Here is an 8,859-nt window from a genome sequence, read left to right as displayed (position 1 = left end):
TCTGCTATATTAGTTGGAATATTAACTTTTTCCATTGCTAAAGGGACAGAAACCATGAATCCAATTCCACTAACTTCCATGGAAGACTAGATAAGAACCATTCAATTATAGGTTGCTTATTTATCTAATTCTCTTGACAGTATTTGCCTTTGGTGAAACAAATCACCTGTTGAAGGGGGAATAAAAAGCCATTTAAGTGATTACAATCTACTTCAGCTAATTTCCTCTTTAACCTATTTGTAAGCCAGCAAGAGCCGATAATTGTAATGAATAGTTCTTGTGGGAAGTTTTAGTTGACATTTGGATCTCAGTAGACTTTGAAAACTTCTGCCATCTTCCTCTTTTTGCATTCTTTTGCTGGGATTAGTTTTCAAGGAAGTCTTCATTGCATGGAATGTAATATCTGAACTTTGAAGCTTCAGGATTTGAACTCTGGCTCTCTCCTTATTAGCTATGTGAACCAGGATAATTCTTATTTTCTTTTTGCAGCTGTGAAATGATTTTTTTAAAAATGATTAAGTGAGTTAATAAGTTTACAGGTATAAAGTGCTTAACAGTGTCCTGCATGTGGTGAGCACACAATGACAAGACTCATTATTAATAAGAAGCTCTGAAATGGAAAAGATGACCGAATAAAGATGAGATACTAGAAAAACAAAGCAATTTTCTTTTTATAATGAACTTATCAACTTTGGAAAATTTAGCATATTATTAATAGATGCCTCCTCTATTATCAATACTAGAAACAGACATCTTTTCAAGTGCTGGTACCAAATTACTTCTGTGTTATAAGTTCAATACATTCAGAATTCTTTATGAAGGTTATCATATTTTAGAGGCATAGTGTATATAATACTCCTTGGATTATAATATCTTTGTGCTTGTGAAGAATTAAAATAAATTAATAGGAATGTCAACTGAACTCCTTTTCATGTTTTGAAGTAGATGCAATTTAAGGGTGAAAAAAGTGTAAAATGGAAAAATCAGTATCTGCTGAATGTAATTGTTTAAAAAAATGTGTGAGAGAAAATAAGAAGGCAGAGACAAAGAATAGCAGCTTCTCCATAGGGCAGATATATGAGGAAAAATCATGTATTTCATTGCTACTTTGTGGATGTGTCCTTAACTTTAATTTTTACCCTTTTTTTTTGAGGTTGTAGAGTATAAATACTATTCTTAGACAAATAAGTTTTGATTTTCTGTATAGAAGATTTATGGAGGTTTATAAAATACTAATTTAGGAAGAAATTTCTAGTGTGTGTATATGTATGGACAAGTTTGGTTTACCATCTTGGGATATTTTGTTCAGGCTAAACTTAAATTTGTGGTTTGAACACACATCAGTTGTTTCTGCCATTAAGAATATCACTTAAGGCCAATTTAGGTGGACTTAAAGCTATGCAAGTAATCCATACTGTAAATGATCTCATATGCAAAAAGAGAAAAAAAATAGGCTACCATTTTTATTTAGTCAATATTTTGCTTTGAGTTTAGGTTTAGTGTCTTGTTTATATAGAGGAAAGCTCAGGAATTTTCCCCTAGTCTAGAAGTGGTTTTAGCCTGGAGAAAAACTAGCCTCATATTGCTGAATAAATAGTTTGGTACCTCTGATCTCATTTAAAAAATGTTCCCTAACTTCCTAGCAGTGCAATAATTAGACTTAACAAAAGCCTGTATTATAAAATAACACTTGGCGCCAGAACTATAACTTGGAGCAGTTAAGATAGAAGTTGGTATCTCTGAAGCTGACCCCTTTTTAAAAAACTTATGTTCATATCACCAGCATGCATTTTTAGCTATTATTTCTGTCTTGATGACTAATTTTGTCTTTATCAAGTTTTTCTTTATCCTGACTCCCTCAGCACCAGTTTCTAAAGTGTCCTCCTTCCTCAACTCCATATTTTTTTTGTTTGTTTTGTAAATAATAGTTTTATGCAAATATAAAGTTGTGCACCTTCCAAGATTTCACTCCAATAGACATTTATTCAACTAAAACAAAACATCTTTAAAGATATTTTAACAATGTACAAATACATTCACAACATAATCTGCCGATTAAAAGACTCCAACAAAGTTTCCAGTACCTGCAACAGAATTTACAAATGCCTACAATAATTTGTAGATTGGTTTAGTTTACAGTTAAATATATTGCCTTGCTTAAGAAATATTATTAATACAAGTGTATGGTTTACAATACCCCCATTAAAGCAAGAAAAAAATAGATTCATAAAATGTCTTTAGGCATTTATTATGCCAAGTATTTAAATGATTATTCTTACTATGACATAAGAATAATGTGCATTTAATACTAAAAGATTTTATTAGTCCCAAAGCCACTGAAAAGTTTTCAGGGAGTTCCAAAATAAAATCTGACTATCCTTTCCATGGAAATAAATAGAATAGCAGCAATCCCTGGGTATCCCTTAAACATAAACTATAAAAATTCCATTTATTATTTAGGCCTTAAGTATAAAAATAAAAGAAAATTTTAGAAACTAGTTAACACTACCAGCCTGAATTTGGTTTTCACTTGTGCATGTCTAAGGTAAGCAATTTCAACATGAAGTATGTATTTTAAATTAACAATTTTTTTCTAACTTTTTAACTCATACACAAGCCAAGTGCTTACTCTTAATCATGGAATCAACTTATTTCTGAAAATAACCTACAGAAATAATATGTAAACACACATACCTTTGAGACAGACTCAGAACATCCTATTTTCTATGGATCAAAATGCAAATATCTCTGTAACATATGTAAACTAACACATTAATTTGGGATATACTGATACATTACTATATGCATACATGTGTACACCATAAAATAAATTCTGACAATATTCTTAATATCATACTTCCCAGCCTCAACTACTAGAAAAAGAAAATAAAAACTTTGTTTTAAAAAAGAAAACAGTTTTCATCATAACTTTGTAAGTGAAAACAAAACAAACAAAAAACCCAACGCTCCTCTTTGCAACTGGACTGAACTCTAAACAGTGCATAATCAAGAATCTCTTCAGCCATTCCCCAATATCACAGAAAACATAACTTTCTCTTTATTCAAGAAGTCTGATCATCTCTAGTGTTTTGTTTTAAAAACTGCTTTCCAAGATAGGAGGCAGCCATGCTGGTTAAATTCTTCCGGCTGCCCACTTTGCACCTGATGTAACCATACAGGTTGGCACCCTGTAGTACCACATCCATGATAACCACAGCCAACCACTTCACTCTGAAGGAGTAGAGAGCACTAAAGGCAAATACCACCCACAGCACTGGACAGGCAATTAGTCCTAACCAAAAGATTCTTGATTCAGCCTCTGAAACAGTTTTATTCTCCTGAGGAGATGCCTTCCTGGACTCAAACACTCTATGGCTCTTTCCATCCTCATCAATATGATTCCACCACTGAAAGCCTAACCATCAGTCTACCTGTGACATTCTTTATTGCCCAAAAGTCACATGACAACAACAAGATAATTGTCACCATACAGGCAATAAAGCTGCTGCTGAGCAATTCACAGAGAAGGTAGACTATAATGGCACTGACTCGGAAGAACAAATGGAAAAAATGATGCCACTGGATGTCAGATTTGGGATTTTCTTGGTCTATTAGTTGTCTCTTCTTCTGCATCAAACAATGCAACATCTTCAGTGTCATCATTGCTGTCCTGAGACAACATGGTGACCCTGCACTAGCCCCACTTCCGGGAACCATGTCAGTGCACCAGCTGCCAAGTCCAGTCTGCAACTTATGTGGCCTCCTCAACTCCAACTTATTCTTCTAAGTGAGGAGGGTGGAACTTGAACAAGAGAAAGCACAAAGGACTTTGCTTTTTTTAAAATTTAGTATTTAGTTATAGGTGGACACAATATCTTTATTTTTATATTTATGGGGTACTGAGGATCGAACCCAGTGCCCCACGCCGAGCCACAACCCCAGCCCCGATTTTACTGTTTTTATTAAACTAAGACTAAAACAGACTTAAAGAAGCCTGTGCGAAGTCATTTACCCTCATGATCTGAATTCCTGGGTCTCTGTTTAAACAAATGCATTTCTACTTGAGGAAAGGTCCCTTCATGCCATCTTTCTTCTGGACATAAAGTCGTTTAGCTCTTGCTGAATCTGTATGGTCAAAGAACTTACAAAGTGGAAGTTATTTTGGATCCTGTGTTTGGGCAAAGCATATTGAAAGGTATTGTGAAGTTTGGGAAGAGAGAAAATGAGATAGGAAGGATTAGTTGGTGTGTGCACTTTTCATAAATAGCTGGGGCTATGAGCAGAAACTCTTTAAAATTGCACATCTGAATGTAGCATCTGGTGCAGTGGGAACAATAGAGCTCTGGGGACTAGGGAAGAAGTAGGAGAGCTTGTCAGATTTCATGTAGTTTTGACACCAGACCTTAAGAACAGAATTACCAACAAGCAATAATAAGATGGGGTGTAGCCTTTCAGAAAACATAGTCAATAGGACTTTAGCCTGAATGAAATGCATGTAGATTGTGATCAAAGAAGGAGGAGATGGCAGAGCCATAAATCAGTTTGAGAGCAGTGTTTTTCAGGGTGTGAACCTGAGACCATTAATGTCAGCTATACCTGGGAAATTGTTAGAGATGCAATTTCTTGGTTTCTAACTCAGATCTATTGAATCAGAATCTTTGGGAGGTAGAGCCCAGGAATGCGTGTTTTAGCAAGCCCTCCAGGTGATTCTGGTGCATGATCAAAGTTGAGAATCACTATTTTAGGGTATCATGGCAGTTTTTCCTTACCGAACTGTTCATCTGCTATCCCTACAACTGATTGTTTCAGGTCTGTGAATAAATAAATATGTGTCTAGAAGATTAAAACAAGTAATGGAAGAACCTGGAAGGGATTTGTTTTAATGTTATTCTAAGATCTTAAGTTACCCTTTCTTGCATGTTCCTTTCTCTTTTCAGGCCTTAGTTATCTGCATACCCTGACTCTTGAAAGATGCCATCATTTAAAAAAAATATTCATAGTTATCCATGGATCTTCTGTCTATCTGCTTATTTACATGTGGTGCTAAGGATTGAATCCAGTGCTTCTCATATGCCAGGCAAGTGCTCTACCACTGAGCCACAACCCCAGTCCCATGTCATCATTTTTTTATACCACAGTGGAACTGTGTTGTCTGAAATGGTAGCCATGAGTCATATATGGCTACATAAATTAAAACGATATTAAATAAAATTAAACATTTAGTTCTCAGTCTTTAAGTCATTTCCATTGTTCATCTAGCTGCACATTATAGCTAATAGCTACCGTATGGACAGTGCAAATGTAAAATGCTTCTACCAGCACAGAAAGTTGTTGGACAGAACTTCTGTAGAATTCCTTTCATTTCTTGGATACTAGTAAAATTATCTCTGGTAGTGTTTGCCAATTTCTGTGGTATAAATACTTCCACCATTACTAATTTCAGGGTACTGACATGATGTCACTGAACATGGACTTGGAGAGAAATATACACAATCAACTCTTGGGGTCAAAGGTAAACTGGTTTCAAGTCACCATTGGTTTTTTTTTTAATTTTTATTTATTTATTTATTTTATTGGTTGTTCACAACATTACAAAGCTCTTGACATATCATATTTCATACATTAGATTGAAGTGGGTTATGAACCCCCAATATTACCCCAAATGCAGATTGCAGAATCACGTTGGTTACACATCCACAATTTTACATAATGCCCTATTAGTAATTGTTGTATTCTGCTACCTTTCCTATCCCCTACTATCCCCCCTCCCCTCCCCTCCCATCTTCTCTCTCTACCCCATCTACTGTAATTCATTTCTCTCCTTGTTTATTTTCCCATTCCCCTCACAACCTCTTATATATAATTTTGTATAGCAATGAGGGTCTCCCTTCATTTCCATGCAACTTCCCTTTTCTCTCCCTTTCCCTCCCATCTCATGTCTCTGTTTAATGTTAATCTTTTCTTCCTACTCTTCCTCCCTGCTCTGTTCATAGTTGCTCTCATTATATCAAAGAAGACATTTGGTATTTGTTTTTTAGGGATTGGCAAGCTTCACTAAGCATAATCTGCTCTAGTGCCATCCATTTCCCTGCAAATTCTATGATTTTGTCATTTTTTATTGCTGCATAGTACTCCATTGTGTATAGATGCCACATTTTTTTTATCCATTCATCTATTGAAGGGCATCTGGGTTGGTTCCACAGTCTAGCTATTGTGAATTGTGCTGCTATGAACATCAATGTGGCAGTGTCCCTGTAGCATGCTCTTTTAAGGTCTTCAGGGAATAGTCTGAGAAGGGCAATTGCAGGGTCAAATGGTGGTTCCATTCCCATCTTTCCCAGGAATCTCCAAACTGCTTTCCAAATTGGCCGCACCAATTTGCAGTCCCACCAGCAATGTACAAGTGTACCCTTTTCTCCACATCCTCGCCAGCACTTGTTGTTGTTTGACTTCATAGTGGCTGCCAATCTTACTGGAGTGAGATGGTATCTTAGGGTGGTTTTGATTTGCATTTCTCTGACTGCTAGAGATGGTGAGCATTTTTTCATGTACTTGTTGATTGATTGTATGTCCTCCTCTGAGAAGTGTCTGTTCAGGTCCTTGGCCCATTTCTTGATTGGGTTATTTGTTATCTTATTGTCTAATTTTTTGAGTTCTTTGTATACTCTGGATATTAGGGCTCTATCTGAAGTGTGAGGAGTAAAAATTTGTTCCCAGGATGTAGGCTCCCTATTTACCTCTCTTATTGTTTCCACCCGCCTGTTTTGGTACCAGTACCATGCTGTTTTTGTCACTATTGCTCTGTAATATAGTTTGAAATCTGGTATCGCTATACCGCCTGATTCACACTTCCTGCTTAGAATTGCTTTTGCTATTCTGGGTCTTTTATTTTTCCATATGAATTTCATGATTGCTTTATCTATTTCTACAAGAAATGCCATTGGTATTTTGATTGGCATTGCATTAAACCTATAGAGAACTTTTGGTAATATCGCCATTTTGATGTTAGTTCTGCCTATCCATGAACAGGGTATATTTTTCCATCTTCTAAGATCTTCTTCTACTTCTCTCTTTAGGGTTCTGTAGTTTTCATTGTATAAATCTTTCACCTCTTTTGTTAGGTTGATTCCCAAGTATTTTTTTTTTTTTGAGGATATTGTGAATGGAGTGTTTTTCCTCATTTCCGTTTCAGAAGTTTTGTCCTTGATATACAGAAATGCCTTTGATTTATGCGTGTTGATTTTATATCCTGCCACTTTGCTGAATTCATTTATTAGTTCTACTTGTTTCTTTGTAGACCCTTTTGGGTCTTCTAGGTATAGAATCATGTCATCTGCAAATAGTGATAATTTAAGTTCTTCTTTTCCAATTTTTATGCCTTTAATTTCTTTCGTCTGTCTAATTGCTCTGGCCAGTGTTTTGAGAACTATATTGAATAGAAGTGGTGATAGAGGGCATCCCTGTCTTGTTCCGGATTTTAGAGGGAATGGCTTCAACTTTTGTCCATTCAGAATGATGCTATCCTGAGGCTTAGCATAGATAGCTTTTACAATGTCAAGGTAAGTTCCTGTTATCCCTAGTTTTTCTAATGTTTTGAACATAAAGGGATGCTGTACTTTGTCGAATGCTTTCTCTGCATCTATCGAGATGATCATATGGTTCTTATCTTTAAGTCTATTGATGTGGTGAATAACATTTATTGATTTCCGTATGTTGAACCATCCTTGCATCCCAGGGATGAATCCTACTTGATCATGGTGCACAATTTTTTTGATGTGTTTTTGTATTCGATTCGCCAGAATTTTATTGAGGATTTTTGCATCTAGAGATATTGGTCTGTAGTTTTCTTTCTTTGAAGTGTCTTTGTCTGGTTTCGGAATCAGGGTGATGTTGGCCTCATAGAATGAATTTGGAAGAGCTCCCTCTTTTTCTATTTCCTGAAATAACTTGAAAAGTATTGGTATTAATTCTTCTTTAAAGGTTTTGTAAAACTCTGCTGTATACCAATCCGGTCCTGGGCTTTTCTTTGTTGGTAGTCTTTTGATGGCTTCTTCAATTTCATCCATTGATATTGGTCTGTTCAAATTGTGTGTATCCTCCTGACTCAGTCTGGGCAAATCATATGACTTAAGAAATTTATCGATGTCTTCACTATCTTCTATTTTATTGGAATATAGGTTTTCAAAATAATTTCTAATTGTCTTCTGTATTTCTGTAGCATCTGTTGTGATATTGCCTTTTTCATCCCGTATGTTAGTAATTTGAGTTCTCTCTCTTCTTCTCTTCGTTAGCATGGCTAAAGGTCTGTGGATCTTATTTATTTTTTCGAAGAACCAACTTTTAGTTTTGTTAATTTTTTCAATAGTTTCTTTTGTTTCAGTTTCATTGATTTCCGCTCTGATTTTAATTATTTCTTGCCTTCTGCTACATTTGCTGTTGTTTTGCTCTTCCTTTTCTAGGGCTTTGAGATGAAGTGTGAGCTCATTTATTTGTTGGTTTTTTCTTTTTTTGAGGAATGACCACCAGGCGATGAATTTTCCTCTTAAAACTGCTTTCATTGTGTCCCATAGATTCCGATATGTTGTGTCTGTATTTTCATTTATCTCTAAGAATTTTTTGATTTCGTCCTTTATGTCTTCTGTAACCCATTGATCATTCAGTAACATATTGTTCATTTTCCATGTGATGTAGGATTTTTCCTTCCTTCTTTTATCATTGATTTCCAGTTTCATTCCATTATGATCAGATAAAATGCATGGTATTATGTCCACCCCTTTATATTTACTGAGGGTTGCCCTATGGCATAATATATGGTCTATTTTTGAGAAGGATCCATGTGCTGCTGAGAAAAAAGTATAT

At 35.5% G+C, this 8,859-nt stretch overlaps 1 pseudogene across 1 annotated transcript; it reads right to left on the bottom strand.

Moving 5' to 3' along the window:
- Window positions 1–3,062: 3,062 nt before the first annotated feature.
- Window positions 3,063–3,760, bottom strand: LOC308644780 (Golgi apparatus membrane protein TVP23 homolog B-like; annotated as a pseudogene). Its single transcript has one exon. The product of its transcript is annotated as a Golgi apparatus membrane protein TVP23 homolog B-like (transcript).
- Window positions 3,761–8,859: the final 5,099 nt, after the last annotated feature.

This window comes from Spermophilus citellus, assembly GCF_964194105.1.
Source record: "Spermophilus citellus genome assembly, chromosome: 3".
Taxonomy (NCBI): domain Eukaryota; kingdom Metazoa; phylum Chordata; class Mammalia; order Rodentia; family Sciuridae; genus Spermophilus; species Spermophilus citellus.
The sequence above is the reverse complement of the archived record's forward strand: the minus strand, read 5'-3'. Positions and strand labels throughout refer to the sequence as shown.